The sequence below is a fragment of the Peromyscus leucopus genome, chromosome 1 (genome assembly GCF_004664715.2).
Source record: "Peromyscus leucopus breed LL Stock chromosome 1, UCI_PerLeu_2.1, whole genome shotgun sequence".
Classification (NCBI taxonomy): Eukaryota; Metazoa; Chordata; class Mammalia; order Rodentia; family Cricetidae; genus Peromyscus; species Peromyscus leucopus.
This window is the reverse complement of record NC_051063.1, coordinates 90791654-90812592: the sequence shown is the minus strand read 5'-3', so window position 1 is coordinate 90812592 and position 20939 is coordinate 90791654. Positions and strand designations below refer to the sequence as shown.

Sequence of the window (20939 nt, the reverse complement as noted above, 5' to 3'; positions counted from 1 at the left end):
GTGTTTACTTGGTTGGATCTGAGTGGCTGTGGGACTGGCGGGTGACAAAGATTTGTCCTGACTGTGGGCAAGGCAGGAAAATTCTAGCTACAAGTCATTTTCATGGACTGGAGTGAGAATATGCTGGGGCACCCCGTAATTATGATAGAATATGGAAAGTGTAAGTTCTTTGGGTTTGGTTTGGTTTGGTTTGGTTCCAAGACAGGGTTTCTCTGTGTAGACTTGGCTGTCCTGGAACTCACTCTGTAGACCAGGCTGGCCTCAAACTCAGAGATCTGTCTGCCTCTGCCTCCTGAGTGCTGGGATCAAAAGTGTGCACCACCACTACCCAGATAAAAGATCTTAGTTTGAATTTAACTATTTATAAGCCTTGAGGTCTTTTATAACTTATTTGACCTCTCTGAGCCTTCATTTTGTTGTTGAAACCCATTAAATGAAGACAGTCTATAGAGATTGAAGTTCACTGGTGGAATGTGTGCCTAGCATGATCAAGTCTGAAAGTTTGATCTCCAACATTGTCCTTAAAGTCAACTCCAGATAGGTCAAAGACAATGCAAACCCTCAAACTCCAAAATGGTTAGAGGAAAGGCAAGGAAAACACCTTAAGACACAGTCTTAGCAAGGACTCAGTTTCTCAGAAAATAGTCCTAGCACTTGACAAATGGGATCTCACAAAATTAAAAAGCTTCTGCAAAGGAAGAAAATGATTAAATGAAGGGACAACCTAAAGAATGGGAGGAAATCTTTGCCAGCTATGCATCTGACAGGATTAACATCTAAACATACGAAGAAGTCAAAAGTAATAAGAAATAAAACAACAAATAAGTGAGCTAGTAAGTTGAACAGACACCTCAAAAGGTGGAACACACATGACTAATAAACACAAGAAATAAATATTCAGTTTTACTTTTATCAGAGAAATGCAAATTAAAATCACAGTCAGATTTCTCTCACCTGAATTGGGATGGCAGTCATTGAGAGTATAAGTAATGGGAGCGGAAGTGTCCTTTCCTTTCTGCTGGGTACGGCCTTGCTGTTGAAATGGGCAAGTTCATGAAACCCGGGAAAGTGATACTGGTCCTGGCTGGACGCTACTCTGGACATAAAGCCATCATCGTGAAGAACATTGATGATGGCACCTCAGACCGCCCTTACAGCTATGCCCTGGTGGCTGGAATTGACTTCTATCTCTGAAAAGTGACAGCTGCCATGGGCAAGAAGAAAATTGCCAAGAGGTCAAAGATCAAGTCCTTTCTGAAAGTTTATAGCTACAATCACCTCATGCCCACAAGGTACTCTGTGGACATCCCCTTGGACAAAACTGTTGTCAACAAGGATGTCTTTAGAGACCCAGCTCTGAAACGCAAGGCCAGGTGGGAGGCCAAGGTCAAGTTTGAGGAAAGATACAAGACAGGGAACGGCCAGGTGGTGGTGGCGGCAGCGGTGGCGGCGGCGCACGCTTTTAATCCCAGCACTCGGGAGGCAGAGGCAGGTGGATTTCTGTGAGTTCCAGGCCAGCCTGGGCTCCAAAGCGGGTACCAGGAAAGGTGCAAAGCAACACAGAGAAACCTTGTCTAAAAAAACCAAAAAAAAAAAAAAAAAAGACAGGGAAGAACAAATGGTTTCGCCAGAAGCTTCGCTTTTAGGTATATTTTTGTTCCCATCATTAAAAAAAAAAAAAAAAAAAGGAATGTTAGTAATGGGCTGGGCAGTGGTGGCACATGCCTTTAATCCCAACACTCAGGAGGCAGAGGCCGGAGGATCTCTTTTGAGTTCGAGGCCAGCCTGGTCTACTGAGCGAGATCCAGGACAGGCACCAAAACAACACAGAGAAACCCTGTCTTGAAAAAAAACAAAACAAAAAACAAACAAACAAAAAGAAGGAGAAGGAGGAGGAGAAGAAGAAGAAGAAAGAAGAATATAAGTAATGATGGCTGGGCGTGGTGGTACATGCCTAGCACTCAGGAGGCAGAGGCAGGTGGATCTCTGTGAGTTCCTTGCTATGCCATGTCTGCATAGCAAGTTCCAGGACAGCAGAGCTACATAATAGAGAGAACCTGTCTCAAAAACCCAAAGTAAACGAATATAAATTTTAAAAAAGTTAACAAGTACTGGCAAGGATATGAACAAAAGAGAATCCTTCTATGTGACTTCTATATTGACTTCAGTCAATATGGAAATCAGAATGCTGGTTATTTTTTGAATTATTTATTTTACTTGTTTATTTTTGAGACATGCTTTCACTAGGTATCTCGTCCTGGAACTCACTATGTAGACCAGGCTAGCCTGGAACTCACAGGTATCCCCTGTCTCTGCCTCCAGAATGCTGGAATCAGAGGCTTTCACCACCATGCCCAGCAGAATGGTGGTTCTTAAAAAAAAAAACTAAAAATTGATCTATCATATGGCCCTGCTTGACCATTCTTAGGTATTTACCCAAAGTATTCAAGTTGACATATAGAGACACTTGTATATCAATGTGTACTGTAGCTCTATGCACAGTGCTTAAATTGTGGAAACAACCTAGGTATAGGAATGTCCAACAGTATAGGAGTGGTAAAATGTGGCATATACATGCAATGGAACTTTGCAGCCTTAAAGAAGAATTGAAGTTATTCATTTACAGGAAAATGGGTGCAACTGGAGATAACCACATCATGCAAATTAGGTTAGGTAAGTATCAGAAAGATAGATATTGTGTATTTTCTCTCATTTGTGGTTCCTCTATTTTATGCAGATAAAATCATATGTATCTATGATATGCAAGGAGAAGTAAAATTGTCTAGGGGGAAATGGTACTAAAAGGAGGGAGCTGAAAAAGTTAGGTATTGGAATGGGGGAGTATGCTCCAAATATGTTATATACTTGTGTATATCCTTTTGTATGTTAGCTCCTTTTCCATTGCTCTGATAGAATGCCATGGTCAGAAGCAACCCCCAGCAGAGTTTATTTGGGCTTACAGTCCAGAGAATCTATAATGGCCAGATTACGAAGCTGAGAGATTACATCTTCTCAACCACATGCAAAAACCAGAGAGTAGCCAGGCGGTGCACACCTTTAATTCCAGCACTCGGGAGGCAGAGGCAGGTGGATCTCTGTGAGTTCGAGGCCAGCCTGGGCTACAGAGTGAGTTCCAGGAAAAGCGCAAAGCTACACAGAGAAACCCTGACTCGGAAAACAAAAACAAAAACAAAACAGAACAACAACAACAACAAAAACAGAGAGTGAAGTTGCTATAAAAGGTCATCTCCTCCAACAAGGCTCTGCTCCTAAAAGCTCCATAACCTCCCTTCAAAATACCACCAACTAGGAAACAAGTGTTTGGATATGTGAGTCTGTGGGGGATATGTTTCATTCAAACTACCACAGTAACCTATTAGCATGTATAGTGAACATACACCAGTGGACAAAATCCAGATAGATTGACAGCACTTCTTAGGATCATTGTGACAATTAGGGGAATTTCTCATGTAAAGTGCTTAGGTTACTGCTCGGCATGTGATAAGTAGTCCCTGAGTGCTAGCTGTCATCATCATTGCTTTGAGAATCCAGTTATCTTCCGAAAGCTGCTGTTGCTGGAGTGATCACTCCTGCTGGGACCATCACAGCAGGTGTAATGCTTACTGTTTAGCTAACTCAAGAGCAGCAAAATGGAAGTGTACAGTGAGCTGCCCCCCCTCCACTCCCGTTTCTCAAGTAACCCTTTTAGCAGAAAACCTAGCTTTTGAAGTCTTTCTAAATTTTTTTTTTCCGAGACAGTGTGTTTTAGTTAGAGTTTGATTGCTGAGACAACATGACTACAGCAATTCTTACAAAGGAAAATATTTAACTAGGGCTGGCTTACAGTTCAGAGGTTTCATCCATTAGCATCATGGCAAGAAGCATGGCAGTGTGCAGGCAGACATGGTGCTGAAGAAGGAGCTAAGAGCTCTATATCTTGATCCGCAGGCCCAGAAGACTGTGACACGAGGCCTAGCTTGAGCATATAAGACCTCAAAGCCTACCTCCACAGTGATACACTTCCTCCAACAAGGCTACACCTACTCCAAGGCCACACTTCCTAATAGTGCCACTCCCTATGGGCTAAGCATTCAAACACTTGAGTGTATGGGGGCTGTTCCTATTCAAGCCACCACACATGGTCTTAGTGTGTGTCCTTGGCTGGTCTGACTGGGGCTTGCTATGTAGACCAGGCTGGCCTTAAACTCAGAGATCCATCTGCTTCTGTCTTTTGAGTGCTGGGATTAAAGGCATATGCCACCATGCCTAGCCCTAAATATTTATTTTAACTTATTCTTTTTTGCCAATTTTACCCATTTTGTTTGGTTACCAAGGTTGGTGAAGCATAGCAATATAGTACCCCTTGAAAGACTTTGACATGCAGGGTGCCTGACAAAAGAAAAAACCAGTTAGTAGGGTTTGAAGTACAGACCCCTGGGGCTGGGAGGTGGCTTGGGTGGATGCAGTGGTGCCCACATTAGGTGAAATGGGAGACAGAGACAGGAGACTACTCCAGGTCCTGCTAGCTTGGTGTCTGCAGCAGTGAACAACAAAAAACCTAGACTCAAGCAAGGTGGAATGTGAGGACCAACACCTCACCTGAGGTTGTTCTCTGACCAGCACAGGCATGCCATGGTACACACGTGTACTTGAACTCACATACATATACCACGCATGCACACAAATGCAGAAATATGAACTGAGATTGTTTTTCTTTTCTTTTCTTTCTTTTTTTTTTTTTTTTTTAAAGATAAGGTCTTTCTATGTAGCCTTGGCTGTCCTGGAACTTAGTAGCCTTGAACTCACAGAGATCTGCCTACCTCTGCCTTGAAACTGAGATTTATAAAGAAAGACACCTTTCTTTAATATATTTGAATAATAGTTTCATGTAGAAATTATTTTATCCCTTATAAGTGCTTTCTATTTTTTCTAAATAAACTTAAGCTTACTGTCCTAGCAGAATAAAATACATTCTGCTCTAGTTTTTAAAAATAGGAATGTATTCTGAGGTTATTTGGAAAAGTGCTTTCTGTACTAAAAACAAGTATTTCTTTCCCTATGGGCCACAGCCAGTGTCTGTCTGTCGGGGATGGCTCCAGGCTTCCCTTTCCTTTGGCCTGTTGCTGAGGTGGCTAAGGTAACAGGAGAAAGGACATTTCATGATGGAAGTAATATTTTTATAAATAATTCAAACATATTCATCTGCTCTGTTCTATTTTTTTCCTCAAGGAGAGAGAAAAAGTCAATCCTGAAGTAGGCTAATGATGTCTCAGGTATTGTTCACAATAAAAGCAATGAGCCCTTTGGAAATATTTTCTAGAACTTCAGTCCTGAGCTAAGTGTGAAATTCCCTTCTCTGCTGTTAGGTGGCAATTAATGCCTTGGAAAGGGGGGATGGGGAACCCATTAAAAAATTAAAAATTCTTCCTTCACTCCATCCACTGTGCTTTGAAAGACAAGTGTATTTTCTTTGGTAGGGTTGGATTTCTCTGAAGGATACTCTGCTTCATCTTGTCCAGCTGAATTTGCATTCACTTCTCCCTTTCATTGTTAAGAATCACACATGCAAATCAAACAGCACTCTAGCCAGGGGAGAACAGATGGTATCTTGAAGGAGGTGGCTTCTACAGTGTGCTGGAAAGTGATAGAGAGAGGGAAATAATTGCTACAATTTCCATCTAGGCTATTTTTCTTTTATTGTGTATTCTTCAATTTACTAGGGAAAAAAAATCCCCACAAAAAGAATTTCAGTTGACCCATACTAACATTATGCCTAATGTAATTAATTATAAATGTAAGTAAGAATTACTTTTCAAGTGGCCTATAGGAAAAATAAATCTTTAGAAGACCAGCAAAGGGTGATCTATAGAAAATAAAAAGCAACTTTTCCTCCCAACTAATCTATCCAGATTTCCAGGAAAATTATTGAGACTCATTAAGAGTCTCTATATACCTTTAAATTTAGAAGATCTGCTCTCTTTCATATATATGGATATATCTGTGAACACACACACACACACACACACACACACACACACACACACACACACAGAGTGGGAATCAAACTCAGGGCTTTGTGTATGATGGCTAAGATGTCTTCTTTTGAGCGCAAGCCCCGTTTCTCTAAGTATGTTTACTCGTGTATACATTGTCCCAGTGAACTTTTTGCAAAAAAAAATGTGTAGTAGTTGCTTGCTTTACATAAAATTCAAAATATCAAATCCCTGTCACAAGAAGAAGAATATAGTTTGCATCTCAAACCTAAGACTCTCCAGGCCAGACTCAGTGAAGCCTAACACTGAAAAGGAAAGTTGCTGCTGGCATTCTGGGTCTTTCCAGCATCCAGATGGCCTGTCTGTAGCCTCGCCAGAACCAAACCCTTCCTGCTGCCTGTTCAGCTGGCCTTGGATGCCAGCCCCAGACTACACCAGCTTCCATACCTATTAACTCTTGATTGCCCAAGATTTTTAAGAAGAGGTAGGACTTCTAATGTGACTTTGGTTGAAAAGGTAAATCAAGTTTTAATTTAGAAGCTGAGTTTATGGAATATCGAGCCCTGTGACTTCCCTGCTCCATGACAGGCTTCCTCTCACAGCAGCTCAGCCAACTGTTGGCATGAGAGAAGCAGCATTTTGGAAGGGAGTGTGTGTGGGCAGCTTGCAGGTGAGGAGGGCAGGACTGCCAAGGCAGACCATGCGGTTTGTCCGGTGCCGACACCCAGTACCTGACTTGGGCCTTTCCAGAGCATTTGTATACACAGGGCTGTTCTGCTGTTTGGGGTGTGGTTAGTTTCAAAAAGCATTAAAAAAAAAAAAAAAAAAAAAAAAAAAAACCTCATTGGCAAGACTTTCGTGCAGCAAACAAGAATGCGTACTGGCAGATATAAAATGACCATACATGGATTTAAGGGGGGACTTCTCTAAAGCAGTTGAGACAGGAAAACAAACCTGCCCTGTGTTTTTTAAGCACCCTTGGAAATCTGACTAGAGGCAGCCATTGTTTTTGTTTGAATTTCCCAGGAGGTAATACACAGCAGCAAACTTGCCATGAAGGTAGCTAGACTCCTCTGTGGCTTTACTCCTCTTCATCTAGAGGTGTTAGTAGTTCTCCTGCCAGGGTGCTTCTCAACTGGCCGGAAAAGGTATTTCCAGTTGAAGCTGTGACTCTATGTCACATTCATCCTTATACTTCCGTGCTCACTGTTATTTAAATTTTATCATTATTACTATTATTGTTGTTGTTGCTGTTGTCAAGAGAATCAGTGTGGCACAGTTGATTAGAGACCTGAGATAGCCAGGTCAATACAAAGTCCTGGTTTGGGGCTGAAGATGTAGCTCAGAGCCTCAGGGTCCATCCCCAGCACACAGAAGGTGGTGTGGTGGCGCACATGGAATCCCTGCACTCGATAGGTGGAAGAGAGAAGGTCAAACATTGAAGGTCATCCTCAGCTACATAGCAACTTCAAGGCCAGCCTGGAATACATGAGGCCCTCTCTCAAACAATAAACAAACAAACAGCCTGACGGTGGTGGCACACTTTAATCCCAGCACTTGGGAGGCAGAGGCAGATGGTTCTCTGTGAGTTTGAGGCCAGTCTGGTCTATAGAGTGAGTTCCAAGACAGCCAGGGCTATACAGAGAAACTCTATCTCGAAAAACAAACAAGCGACAAGAAGAAAGAAAAGAGACAAGTTTCTGGTTTATAGATCAGAGTATGTGAACAAAGGTGGAAACATTTCAAAGTGTTAGGTTTTATAGAGCTCTGAGAGGAGGGGGATCAGAAAAAGGGAAGAAAGATTAAATAAACAAACAAACATAAATTAGAGCTGTGAAGAACAGAGCTTAAAAACAGTACTTATGGGAGGAAGTATTAAAAAAAAATAAAATGGCAAAGGATTCATACTATCTGCTCTGACTGACTGAAAAGGGCAAGGAAGCTACTTTTGCAGTTGGCACCCATCACTGCAGCCTCACAGTTGAGAAAGAGGGACATAGAAGGCTCTGGTGACAACCCACCCCCAACTACCCTCCCCCCCCAAAGTAACAGCCTAGACTGGAAATCATCAGAGAGAAGTCTTAAAATTGTGATAAGGGGCTGGGTGGTGGTAGTGCACGCCTTTAATCCCAGCACTCAGGAGGCAGAGCCAGACGGATCTCTGTGAGTTCGAGACCAGCCTGGTCTACTGAGCGAGATTCAGAACAGGCACCAAAACTACACAGAGAAACCCTGTCTTGAAAAAAAACAAAAAAACTAAGAAACAAACAAACAAACAAAACCCAAAAAATTGTGATAAGGATGCTGAAGTGTAGCTCTCCACGGCTGATGGCTTCTGGTGGGGGTGCAGGTAGGGAAGGACTCAGTTTTCTTTAAGGACTGGCCACTGTGTTTGACATGCTCCAGTGAGTATATAGGCAACACAAATTGGACTGTTTGTTTGTTTGCTTCATTCTTTCCTCCTCTTCCTTCTTCTTTGGGGGAGGGCAGTCATAAGGTAGGGGTGGATCTGGGAAGACTAGGAAGTGAGTGTGAAATTCGCAAATAATAAAAATATTACAGAATTTTATTCAAGACAAAAAGGAAGTATGTAACGGAATAAGAATAGCTCCTCTCTGCTGATTCGATGCATGCAGCCTGTAGTGATGGGTGGCTACTCTAACCCGAACATCTCAGCAGTCAACACCGAAGCTCACTCCAGCATAGGCTTCTTCTGTGGCTTCCCAACTCAAACTGCTGCCTTGACCCTCTCACCCTCTCAGCTCTCAGCAGATTTTTCGCTCCCTTGTTTTCGGCCTCCCTACACATTTCTCTGTACAAAATGCATAAAGTTGCCTCCTGTAAAAAACCTTGTCTCCTTGGCAACGTACAAAGATAGTGAAAGCTGGGACTGTGCATTCAGCCATGATGTCTCAGGCCAGGCTGGGTAACGCTCCTCCCAGTTGGACCTAGTCCTCAGGCTCTTTCCTCTGGAAGACACAGTGCATTAGAGAGGCGCTTAGGGAAGATTATGTCCCCAGGAGAGGTGCACTATCACCACCTTCATGTCACAGTTCAGTGCACAGTTCCAGAAAAGAAGCCAGCCGCGACCACCCACATGCAGAGAGCAAAAAGCACACCATTTCTGCATGCAAATGTCTGTTTTTCAGTTCTACGCTTGCCTTCTGTCTAAACACTGATACAATTTGGCTTGCAACTGGGTTCTCATAGGACAATAAAATATTACCACCATAGAGGAAATGTGAGAAGAATTATTACGAAAGCAAAAAGGGAACTCAGTAGGGTTTAGACGTCAGCCTTTCCTCTTAGAACGTCTGAAGATAAGCTCAAAGAGGAAGACTGGTAAAAAAGGAAGAAGAAAAAAAAGGTTAAGTTGTTTAATGTTGGTTTACTATACTTCTTAAAGTTTTTTTTTTTTTAAGTACGCTTCAGTTTTGTGAAAAGAATTTTACTTTTCTTTCATGGGAGAAGCCCAAAACTTAGGAGACCATTCCCAGGGTCTAGTGTCAAAGAAAACAGTTGTTGGCATGAAAAATACAAGTTGATGCATAACAACAGTTTCCTCCCTTAAATAAAATGCTGTATTTTTCTCCATCTCCAGGAAGGAATTTTTTTTTTTAAAGAGCATCCTTGCATAAAACCCTTTGACCAAATTTCACAATGCTCGACTTATGCTAATAAGTCTTTATTTAGTTTCAGTCTTTCCAAACAAGCCTGTGAGTTTTTCTGACGCAGCACACAGCACGTACTCATCTGGTTCTCACTGTCCCCTGTCCCTTGACCCACTATGAAAACCTGGTTCAATCTCTTCACTTACAAAGGTGAAACCAGACCCTATGTCCAGCGAGCACGTTTTGTTTGGGTGCAGGGGTTCACAGAACTGTGTGCAGCTCCTCTCTGACCCAGGAAGGAGGTTGAGACTGGCCGCCATCCAGCCCAGCTGCCTCAAGAGCAGTGCAGTTTCCTTGTGGCTCTCACTGACAGACAGCCCCTTCCCAGCTGGCTAGTAACTCCTCAGCAGGGCTTATGTGCTCTGACCCGCTACCTCACTGCCCACACTCCTCTTCCCAACATGGTTGGTACCTCTTGGAGAAGGAACAGCCCGAAAAGTGCTAGGGAGAAAAGGGGGAGTCCTGACTGTGGAGCCCTTAGGATTTTCTCCTTTCCTTGAGGAGGGAGCGGGGCTGTTAATTTAAAAGGATGCCAACATGTTCCGGGGAAGAGTTTGCAGAGAATTTAGCATGACTTGTGCATCAGGGTGGCTGGTTCCCATATGCTAGGAGAACATGCTACCCACCTTCTGCAAATATATCATAGGAGTTTTTGTCTGCTGTGAGTGTATTTGGGGACTGAACCCCCTGCTCAACCACTGGGCTACACTCCAGTGGCCCACAAAATGTTTTAATTTATTTTTGTAGGTAAGACTTTGCTCCATTACTCCATTACTGAATTTGAACTCTGATCATCCTAGGATTACAGGCTTATGGCTCCTCACTTCATATTTAGTGATGGTGGTGGTGGTAAGGACATAGTTTGCCTTCTATTTATAATTATCACCAATATTTCTACCATGTGGAAATAGATTGCATGTTCTATTTATAATTATCATCAATATTTCTACCATGTGGAAATAGATTGCAAGAAGAGTTAAAATGCATTAAATTGCTTTGGAACTTGAAGCTAGAATTTTTGAAAATGCAAGATTTATCTTGAATTTAGTTGATTTTAAAAGAGACTCAGTCAACCCTTATTTAAAGTCCTCTACAACATATCCCCGCACCCCAGAGAGAGGGTCTTGCTATGTTTGTAGACCAGGCTGACCTTGAACTCATAAATCTCTTTGCTTAGCCTCCTGAGTGCTAGGGCTACATAGCTGTGCCACCATGCCCTGTGACATTTACTCTAAAGAGGAAAATGACACAGAGTAGTAAAATTGTTGAAGTGCCTTTATGAGGATAAGGGTAGAACCCTGGCTGTATTTTTCTCATCTTTGTTCCTTCTGATGATTTCAGCCACAATGACTCAGTTCCATGCTTTCTTCTATTGCTGACATTATCCTACCCATCTCCTCTCTCATTTGGGGGTTTCTGTAACCCAGTCATCTAGCCCCCTTTATTTATTTTCCAGAAGCTGGCATTCAGCCCCACCTAAAAACAAAACAAAACACACTTTCCAGTTTGCTGGCAACTGTTGGAGGTAATTGACTGCTTTTCGAGAGAGACCGTTTCCTTCCCCTATTGGGTCACCTTTACTCAGAGCTCTGGCCGAGTCTTCCTGTGAGTGCCAGACAATGGCTTCCTTTGGGAAAAAAAAAAAAAAAAAAAAAAAAAAAAAAAAAAAAAAAAAAAAAAAAGAAGTAGTCAGCTTTACAGACTTGAGGTATTTATTGAAGCAGCACTGGTCTCCAGTCAGTGTCTGCACAGAAATACCACCACAGAAACGGGAGGGGCTCCAGACCTACTCTTTCCCAATACTGTACAAGAGAGGAAAGTGAAGCCCAGAGAGATTAGGGGTGTTCAAGTCTAGAGCAAGAGTTCTCCTTTTCTGTGCCGTAGATCATCTTGTCTGGCCAGGAAACCCTCATGGGTTCCCTTGGAATACTAATTTTAAGGGTATAAAATGAAACACTTGAGGCTGGACCCCTTTCTTGAACTATATACAAAAGTTAACTCTAAACACATTATGCACCTAAATGCCAGAGTCGAGACTAAGTCATTCTTAGGAGCAACAGGAATGAATCTTACATTGTGGATTACACAGTGCCTTTACTTTATTGAAATACAATTCATATATCAAAAAATGCATCCAAGCTGTGTGGTAGTGGTGCCCACCTTCAATCCCAGCACTTGGGGGATAGAGTCAGGCAGATCTCTGTGAGTTCAAGGCCAGCCTAGTCTACAGAGGATAGGTCTATAGAGGATTTAGGATAGGGACCAAAACTACACAGAGAAATCCTGTCTCGGAAAACAAACAAACAAAAAGAAAAGAAAAAAATGCATCTAGTTGAAACACCTAGAATTTGGTTGTTTTAAAATCTATTTACAAAGCTGTGCAACTAGCTCTAGGATCAATTAAAAAATAATATAAGGAATTTATTGGCTCATCTACCTTTTTTTTATTATGACATTTTTTTTTCTTGAAACAGCTTCGTCGAAACTCATTCATAAACTATCCAAGCCATCCATTTATAATATACTATTTGATAGATTTTGGTATATTGCCAGAGTTGTATAACCATTATATAGACAATAATTTTAAGATATTACATCAAAAGTTCTGTCAGTAAAAGAAAAAAACTATCTCAAACTTGAAAACATCTATATTTATTTATTATTGTGTTGGAGCTTAGGTGTGTGTGGGGGCATATATGTGACCATTCAGAGGCTAGAGAAGGCCAGAGGAGCACAGTGAGTGTTCTGCTCTATCACTCCCTGCCTTATTCCCTTGACAGGGTCTAACTTTGAACCTGGAGCTAGACTGGTGACCAGCACGCCCCAGCATCCTCTCTCCACCACAGTTCAAAGGTTACATCTAACTTTTTTGAATGTGTGCCAGGGATTTGAACTCAGGTACTCTTTTTTTTTTAAATTTCTTTTCTTTTTATTAAGAAATTTTCTATTCATTTTACATACCAAGCACAGATCCCCTCCCCTTCTTCCTCCCACCCCCAAATATTCTCCCCCATTCCCACCTCCTCCAAGGCAAGGCCTCCCATGGGGAGTCAGCAGAGCCTGATACACTCAGTTGAGGCAGGTCCAAGCCTCTCCCCCTGGACCAAGGCTGTGTAAAGTCTCCCACCATAGACAGTGGGCTCCAAAAAGCCGGCTCATGCACCAGGGACAGATCCTGATCCCACTGCCAGGGGGCCCCTTAAGCAGACCAAGCTACATAACTGTCTTGCCTATGCAGAGGGCTAGTCCAGTCCCATGGAGGCGCCACAGCTATTGGTCCACAGTTCATGAGTTCCCACTAGTTTCGTTTGGTTGTCTCTGTACGTTTCCCCATCACGATCTTGATGCCACTTGCTCATAGAATCTCTTTTCTCTCTCTTCGACTGGACTCCTGGAGCTGGGCTAAACTCTGGTACTCTTAAGCAAGTGCTCTTACCCACTGAGCCATCTCCTCAGCCTACAAATTAAATGTTTTTCTCTTCTTCTTCTTCTTCTTTTTTTTTTTTTTTTGAGATAGGATATCACTATATAGTTGTCGTTGGCCTAGAACTTACTACTATGACACCACCCGCAATGGACTGTGTTCTCTCTCATCAATCACTAATTAAGAAAATTCCAACAGGCTTGTCTGCATACAGCCCAAGTCATTTGCTCATTTGAGGCTCCTTCTCAGATGCCTATTGGTTGTGCCAGTTGACAAAAAACTAGCCAGAATACTATGTAAACCAGGCTGGCCCTGAACTCACAGAAATATGCCTTCCTCTGCCTCCCAAGTGCTAGGATTAAAGGTGTGTCCCACGATACCTGGCCCCAAACTACAACTTTTTTGTTATAAATGATAACATCAAGAAAGTGAACAGGCAGTCCACAGAATGCAAGAAAACATTTGCAAATCATGCATCTGATAAGGGCTTTGTATCCAAAACATATAAAGAACATTTGTAACTCAACAATAAAAAGATAATACAGTTAAAGCATAGACAAAAGATTTGAGTAGATAGTTTCCAAAGAAGATAAACACATGCCCTTTAAGAACATGGAAAAATTGTTAGCATCATTAACCATTAAGGAAATGCAAACAAGTCACACAATGAGTTACTGGACTCATGCCTACTAAGATGGCTATAATGAAAAAGACACAGAATTGCTGAGGTTGGAGAGGACATTGAGAAATTGGAACCTTTAAATCTACTGCTGATGATAGAAGAGGGTGCAGCCACGCTGGAGTACAATCCAGCAGTTCCTCAAAGGTTGAAACATAGAGTTATCATGCGACCTTGAAATTCTACTCCTAGGTATAATACCTAGGCAAATTAACAAGCACAGCCAACAACTTCTATACCAATTTTCTTTCTTTTCTTTAACTTTTTTTTTATTAATTCTTTGAGAATTTCACATCATGCACCCCAGTCCCACCCATTTCCCAGTCCCTCTGTATCCACCCCTCAACCTTGTAGTGCTCCCCCAAAGGCAAACTATACAAATAAGAATAATAATTAAAACAAACAAAAAAACTGCTTTGCTTCTCCATCTTTTCCCAATTCTCTATCCCCTCTTCATCCGTCTTAGTGGCATTGGGAGCTTCGGTGTTACTGTGAAGTATACTCTTTTGTCCAAACAGCTTTACATGCAAATGTTCATTGTGTAATGTATTGATGGCCAGGTTCAAGGCCTCTGGCTTCTGGTACACCATCAATGCTGGACTCTCAGCAAAACTCCTCTTGGATATCATGCTGTTGCCCCAGTCATGAAGATCCTGTGGCTCTGGTTCCACAGGGCATAGATGGGGTAGATGTTGGAGTGTGCCAACTCAAAGCCCTAGATGTGTGTCTGGGTAGTAGCTGAGTTGGTCAGTCTGGGGTGCTAGGACAAGCCTCCTCAGGTGAGGGTTGGAGCCAGCTCTCCCATACCTCAGGTGATGGGTGGGGCCGGTTTTCCCAAATGAGGGGGCAGCACTCCTTAGGCCAGTGAGGGGCAGGGCCAGCTCAGCACGGCCCACGTCCTTCTTCACATGGTTCAATATGTTTAACACATGGCTCGCATGGGTTGCTGTGGTTACACGGGCAATGGACCTCTACATGGACCCCAGCTGCATCAGGACCACTGACCCAGACATGACCATAAGCAGCAGCTTGGGCCTGATTGTCACTATGGCCCCGGGGGAGGGGGAGGGCAGTGCAGGCTTCTCAGGTTGGGAAGGGCCCACCCAGCAGTAGCGTGGTCCCGGGGGACTCCAATATGGCCCCAAGTGGCAGCTTAGATCCTGGGCAGTTGCACGGCCTTCCATAGTAACAGGAGCCACAGACATCAACACAGATCCTGGCTGCAGTAAGGCCACAGACCCAGACATGGCCCCTGGCCACAGCTCAGGCACTGATGTCCCTATGGCCCCCAGTGGCAGCACAGGCCACTCTGATCTGTATGGTCCTGGTGGCAGCCTGACCCTCTGGCACCAACATGGTTTCAGGTGTCGGCCCAGATCACGGACATCTGTTACCAGCCTTCAATGGAAACAGGAGACATGGACACTGATGCAGACCCTGGCTGTGACAGGACCACAGACCCAGACATGGCCCTGCAGCAGTTCGGCCTGGACTACACCCTGGCCCCAGGTGGTAATGCAGGCCATCCAGATCAGGATTGCTCCAGCAACAACATGTCCCTCTGTGGAGGCTTAAATTATTCAGGGTCAGAGAATCTGAGCTTGTTTTACCCAGCAGGGCTGTATGTATAAGAGGATGATTTGACCACAGGTGTGGTTACCAGGTGTTTAGAAGGGTTTATATTTGGCTGTGCAATGTGCTTTGATCTAGCAAGGGGGAGCTCTTTTGCCCCGCCCCTTGGCATTGTTATAAAAAGCCCCTTTGAAGGGGCAGAAGGGGTCATTGGGTTTTAATCCAGGTTCTCCCAAAGCTATCCTGTGTTTCTTTCTTCTTGTCAACTAGGTCTCTCATTCTACTTAATATTTTCCTATCCCTTTCTTCTCCTCATAGGAACCCTGGGAAAGGTGAGAGCTGGCCTCCCACATCCCTTAGACCCCAGCATGGCCACAAGTAGTAACCCAGAATCCAGGCATCCTTGTGACTTTTAGTGGCAACATGGGCCATGAACATCAACACAGAAACCGACTACGGTAGGATCATGGACTCAGACGTGGTCCTTGGCTATGGCTCAGACCAAGATGACACCATGGCCCCAGGTGGCATCGCAGGGCACTCAAACAGATCTGTATTGCCCTGAAGGCAGCATGACCCTTGGATATCATCATGGTCCTCAGTATTGGCTCAGACACCTGGCATCTGCACAGCCTTTGTACACCAATATTCTTAACAGCATTATTCATGGGGAGCCAGGACAGAGGCAGGAGTGAAGTAGGCACTTGCTGGCATTGTTAGTCTTTATTCTAAGCACACTTGGTGTGGGTATGGCGTGTACATGTTTCTGTATGTTTGTGTGCAGGTACATATGTGCATAATATGCATGTAGAGGCCAGAGGTTGAGGTTGGGTGTCTTGTTCATTCTCCTTTCCCTTTCTATTATTCTTCTCTCATATATTACATCCCAACCACAGTTTTCCCTCCCTTACCTCCCCCCCAGCTTCTCCCTCCACCTCCCCTCTCCCCCATATTCATGCCCCCTCTGTTTTCCCCTCAGAAAAGAGCAGGCCTCCCCCCTGTACCCACCCCAAATGCTGCAGGTCATGTGTACCTCAGGGTAAGTGAGTCCACCAGGGTGCTGGTAGTGCTGAGACTGAGTTTCTCTTTTGTCCAGTGTGGTCACTCTACCAGTGGGTGTCTGTGGAGTGAACCAGAAGTGAGAAAAGGAGAAAAATATCTGAGATGGTCGGGTGGTGGTGGCGCACGCCTTTAATCCCAGCACTGGGGAGGCAGAGCCAGGTGGATCTCTGTGAGTTCCAGGCCAGCCTGGGCTACCAAGTGAGTCCCAGGAAAGGTGCAAAGCTACTCAGAGAAACCCTGTCTCGAAAAACCAAAAAAAAAAAAAAAAAAAAAAAAGATTTTCTTTAAAAAAATACATTAAAAATTTCATTACATGAAAAAAAAAATCTCTGAGACAAGGTTTTCACAGATACAAAAACCCTGAGATTTCCTAAGTCTTCAAATCCTGACTGATTTCAAAATTGGTTTTGTATTTAAGATCAAAATGAGGACAAGAAACAAAATGCTTCTTGAGATGTTTTTGTAGTTTATGGATGATCAAGCTTTGGGGCTCTCTGCAGCACTTAGTTTCTCATAAAGAAGATGCTTAAATAAATTTAAAATCTTTTGAATGTGTAAATAGTAGTGTTGGTCCTGTGTGTTTCAAGGAAAAGGACAGCTGCACTTTTTTTTTTTTTGCACATTGGATTAAATTACCTTTCATTGGCATCAAACATCAGACTGTCTTAACTGATATTAAAGATAATCAGACCAAATGTTTATGTTTTCCAGTGTTTTATCACTGGCTGCAGTCTTTGATAGAGGCTGACTGCCTTTTCATAGCCATCAATCAGAATTATGAACTTTGTTTAAATACTAAATGTGCTTTTAACTATTTCCTTAGGAATATATTGAAACACCAACAGAGTTTGAATTATGTTCTGTAAGAAAGTACTAGACGATTGTTTTAGGATATGTACAGTTGTAGAAAGTGCCAACTTTTAAAGTTCATGTTTGGTTCTTAAGATTTTCTTGCCGGGCAGTGGTGGCGCACGCCTTTAATCCCAGCACTCGGGAGGCAGAGCCAGGTGGATCTCTGTGAGTTCGAGGCCAGCCTGGGCTACCAAGTGAGCTCCAGGAAAGGCACAAAGCTACACAGAGAAACCCTGTCTCGAAAAACCAAAAAAAAAAAAAAAAAAGATTTTCTTTAAAAAAATACATTAAAAATTTCATTACATGAAAAAAAAAAAAAAAAAGAGCAGGCCTCCCAGGGACATCAAACAAACATGGCATACTATGCTACAATAAGACCAGGCACACACCATCACATCAAGGCAGGATGAGGCAACCCAGTAGGAGGAAAAGCATCCCATAAATAGGTAAAAGGGTCAGTAACCATTCCCACTTTCACTGTTAGGAATCCCACAAGAACTCCAAGCTACTCAGCCATAGCATATGCAGAGGACATGGGTCAGACCCCTCCAGGCTCTCTGATCTTTGTGAGTCCCGAGCAGTTGATTCTGTGGGCCATGTTCTCTTGGCGTCCCTGCCCCCTTGGTTCCTCTGATCCTTCCTCCCCACTCCTCACTTGGACTCCCTGAGCTCCGCCTAATATTTGGCTGCGGGACTCTGCATCTACTCCCACTGGTTGCAGGATTTAGATTTTCTGGTCTCTTTGATGAGAATTCAGCTAGGCTCCAGTCCCAGAACACTGTGCAGGCAGGACAAACTGTAGGTCAAAGGTTTTGTGGCTGGGTTGGTGTCCCAGTCCCTCCACTTGAGGCCTTGCCTGGTTACAGAAGATGGCCGTTTTAGGCTCCATGTCCCCCATTACTAGGAATCTTTGCTAGGGTTATTCTCATAGATTGCATGGATTTGCCATTGCACTAGGTTTCTACCTAGCCTCTGAAATACCCCACAATTCCAATAATTTCTCCCAGAACTTTCTCCCTCCTCCCCACTGGATGCCCCAGTTCACCAGTAAAATCTATTCTATTTCCCCTTTCCAGGAAGATACTTTCATCCCCCCTTAATCCTTCCTTGTTATTAGTCTCTCTGGATCTGTGGACTGTAGCATGGTTATCTTTTACTTATAAGTGAGTACATACCATGTTTGTCTTTCTGGATCTGAGTTACCTCACTCAGTATGATTTTTTTTTTCAAGTTCCATCTATTTGTCTGAGAATTCCATGATATTGTTTTTAACAGTTGAGTAATTCTCTGTTGTGTAAATGTATTACATTTTCTTTATTCATTCTTCAGTTGAGGGATATCTAGGTTGTTTCCAGTTTCTGGCTATTATGAATAAAACTGCTATGAACACTTGGAGAGATCAGGGATATAAGGGACATACCTAAATATAATAAAGTAAATTTACAGCAAGCCTACAGCAAACATCAAATTAGATAGAGAGAAACTCAAAGCAATTCCACTAAAATCAGGGACAAGATAAGGCTGTCTACTCTCTATCTACTCAATATAGTATTTGAAGTTCTAGCTAGAGCAATAAGACAACCAAAGGAGATCAAGGGGATACAAATTGGAAAGGAAGAAGTTAAAGTATTGCTATTTGCAGATGATATGATAGTATACATAAGTGGCTCCACCTTATTTTTTGAGCCAGGGTCTCTCATTGGACCTGGAACTTGTTATATTTTAAAAACAGTGAGAAGGAGTCATACCATACAAGGGCCCACGTGGGAAGTTTATTGAGGGGAGGGGAGGGAAGGGGCAGAGAAGGGGGCAGAGACTGGTCCCTGGGGACAAGAGCGAAGGAAGAGAAAGAGATGAGAGGCAGGTAAGGCCTACCTTTTATGAGGAAGCATAGCAAATGTGCACAGGGTGCTCTTAGTGGCTGCAGCTGAGGATATATCCTGTCAGGACCCTAAGGGCAGCCGGTACAGATGCCTAAATGCTAACAGAGCTTACTGTTTCAGCTGGACTGGCTGGCCAGTGAGTGCTAGGGATGGATCCCCAGTGCTTAGAATTACAGGTGCATGTCAGTGTGCCAACTTTTACAAGGACGCTAGGAATCTGAACTAAGGTTCTGATGCTTGCACACCAAACACTTTAGTGAGAGTAATCTCCCCAGCCCCGTGAGAACACATTTAATGTTTTGTATGAATGATTAAAACTGTGAAGAGGTGATATTTGATGGGCCCTTAAGTCTGACACTCTCCAGTGTGCAACTGCTGACCAAGCATCTCTCTCATTACAGCCCAGCTATTCTAGATACTACAATCGCTTGGAGTGTGCTCCAGCAGTAGGAGGACCCCACAGCTCCAGCTGAATACACACTCCAGTCATAACCCCTCCTGACAGCCGGCACCAGCTTCTGAAAGCTGCCCGCTAAGCAAAACAAGCCTTGGTGAACTTCATGTGACCCTGGGGTGCTTTTCACCTAAACAATGGCAGGATCCCTTGGCGGTGGTCTGTGACTGGTGCAAACACAGTCCTTGGTTTGCATGAAAGACTGTGTCAGGATTGGTGCAAACACCCTAGCCACACACCCTTTTCTCACTATTTAAGCAGGGTCTTTGGCTCACCTTTTGGGTTCTGTGCTGACCCCTGGTGTAGCAATTGTAGGTTTACTGCCAGCTCTTCTCTAGTCGTCTTTCTCTCCTGAATTAGCCTTTAGCATGACCAGGGTGGACTGAACGGATAGCACAAAGAGGAGGCAGGGGGGACCTAGCAGCGGCTGTGGTAGCAGAAGTGGCAAGAGGCCAGCTGAAGGGTTCCATAAAGTGACAGGGTCTAAGGTTGGATAGGGAGTGGGTGGCAGAGTGACCAAGGCAGCAGAGGCATGGGGAAACCACCGGAAGAGTTACAGGGAGCTGGTGAGACCCACAGGCAGAGAATGTGAGCACACAGGACCTGTGTTTGAATAGCTAAAAAGTAGAAAGAGTCAAACTGCCCGACAACACAGATAAATAAAACTCGGTACAGCCACACAGTGGATTATGACTCGGCAATAAAGAGAACTAAAGCTCAAGAGAGCAGAGAGGAGTCTCAAGAAATCAGTAGTAGGTATAGGTTTATTTTGTAGTGATGAAAATGCTCCAGATTAAGATGATAGTGATAGTTACACAAGTCTGGGAAAATAGTAAAGCCATTGAATTGTACCCTTTGGACAGTGGAGGCAGTGGGGGCAGTGGGGGTTGTGGGACTGCGGGGCTTGGAGAACCTGGAGAGAAGCCCTCCAGCAACAAATGGCGCCCAACGTGGGGCACGAACCCACGACCCTGGGATTAAGAGTCCCATGCTCTACCGACTGAGCTAGCCGGGCTTTTTTTTTTTTTTTTTTTTTTTTTTTTTTTTTTTTCCCTTTTCTATTTTAATAAAAAGAAAAAGAAAGCAAAAGGTTATAACTAACAAAGGAAAACTATATACAAAAGTACAATAACTTTGCTCCTGGCTGCACCAATTGATCCCGAGAGAATGTTGGGCTTCTAAGACATTTCCATTTGCAAGTTTGTCTTTTGGCACAAAATGGCCTACTGGGCAAAGAACTGCCCTTGCCTTGACGGCTGACAGTACAAATGCAATGCTGTCCTTTCTGGACAAGCGGGACACAAGGAAAGCGACCACTGTACTCTGCCAAGACAGGGTAAGATGGTCTC

At 43.5% G+C, this 20939-nt stretch overlaps 1 non-coding gene and 1 pseudogene across 1 annotated transcript; one reads left to right on the top strand and one right to left on the bottom strand.

The window, feature by feature from the left end:
• The first annotated feature begins 972 nt into the window (after positions 1 to 972).
• LOC114697566 lies at positions 973 to 15904 on the top strand (annotated as a pseudogene).
• A 4628-nt stretch (positions 15905 to 20532) lies between these two features.
• Positions 20533 to 20605, bottom strand: Trnak-cuu. The gene has a single exon. It is a non-coding gene; the product is annotated as a tRNA-Lys (tRNA).
• Between the last annotated feature and the right edge of the window lie 334 nt (positions 20606 to 20939).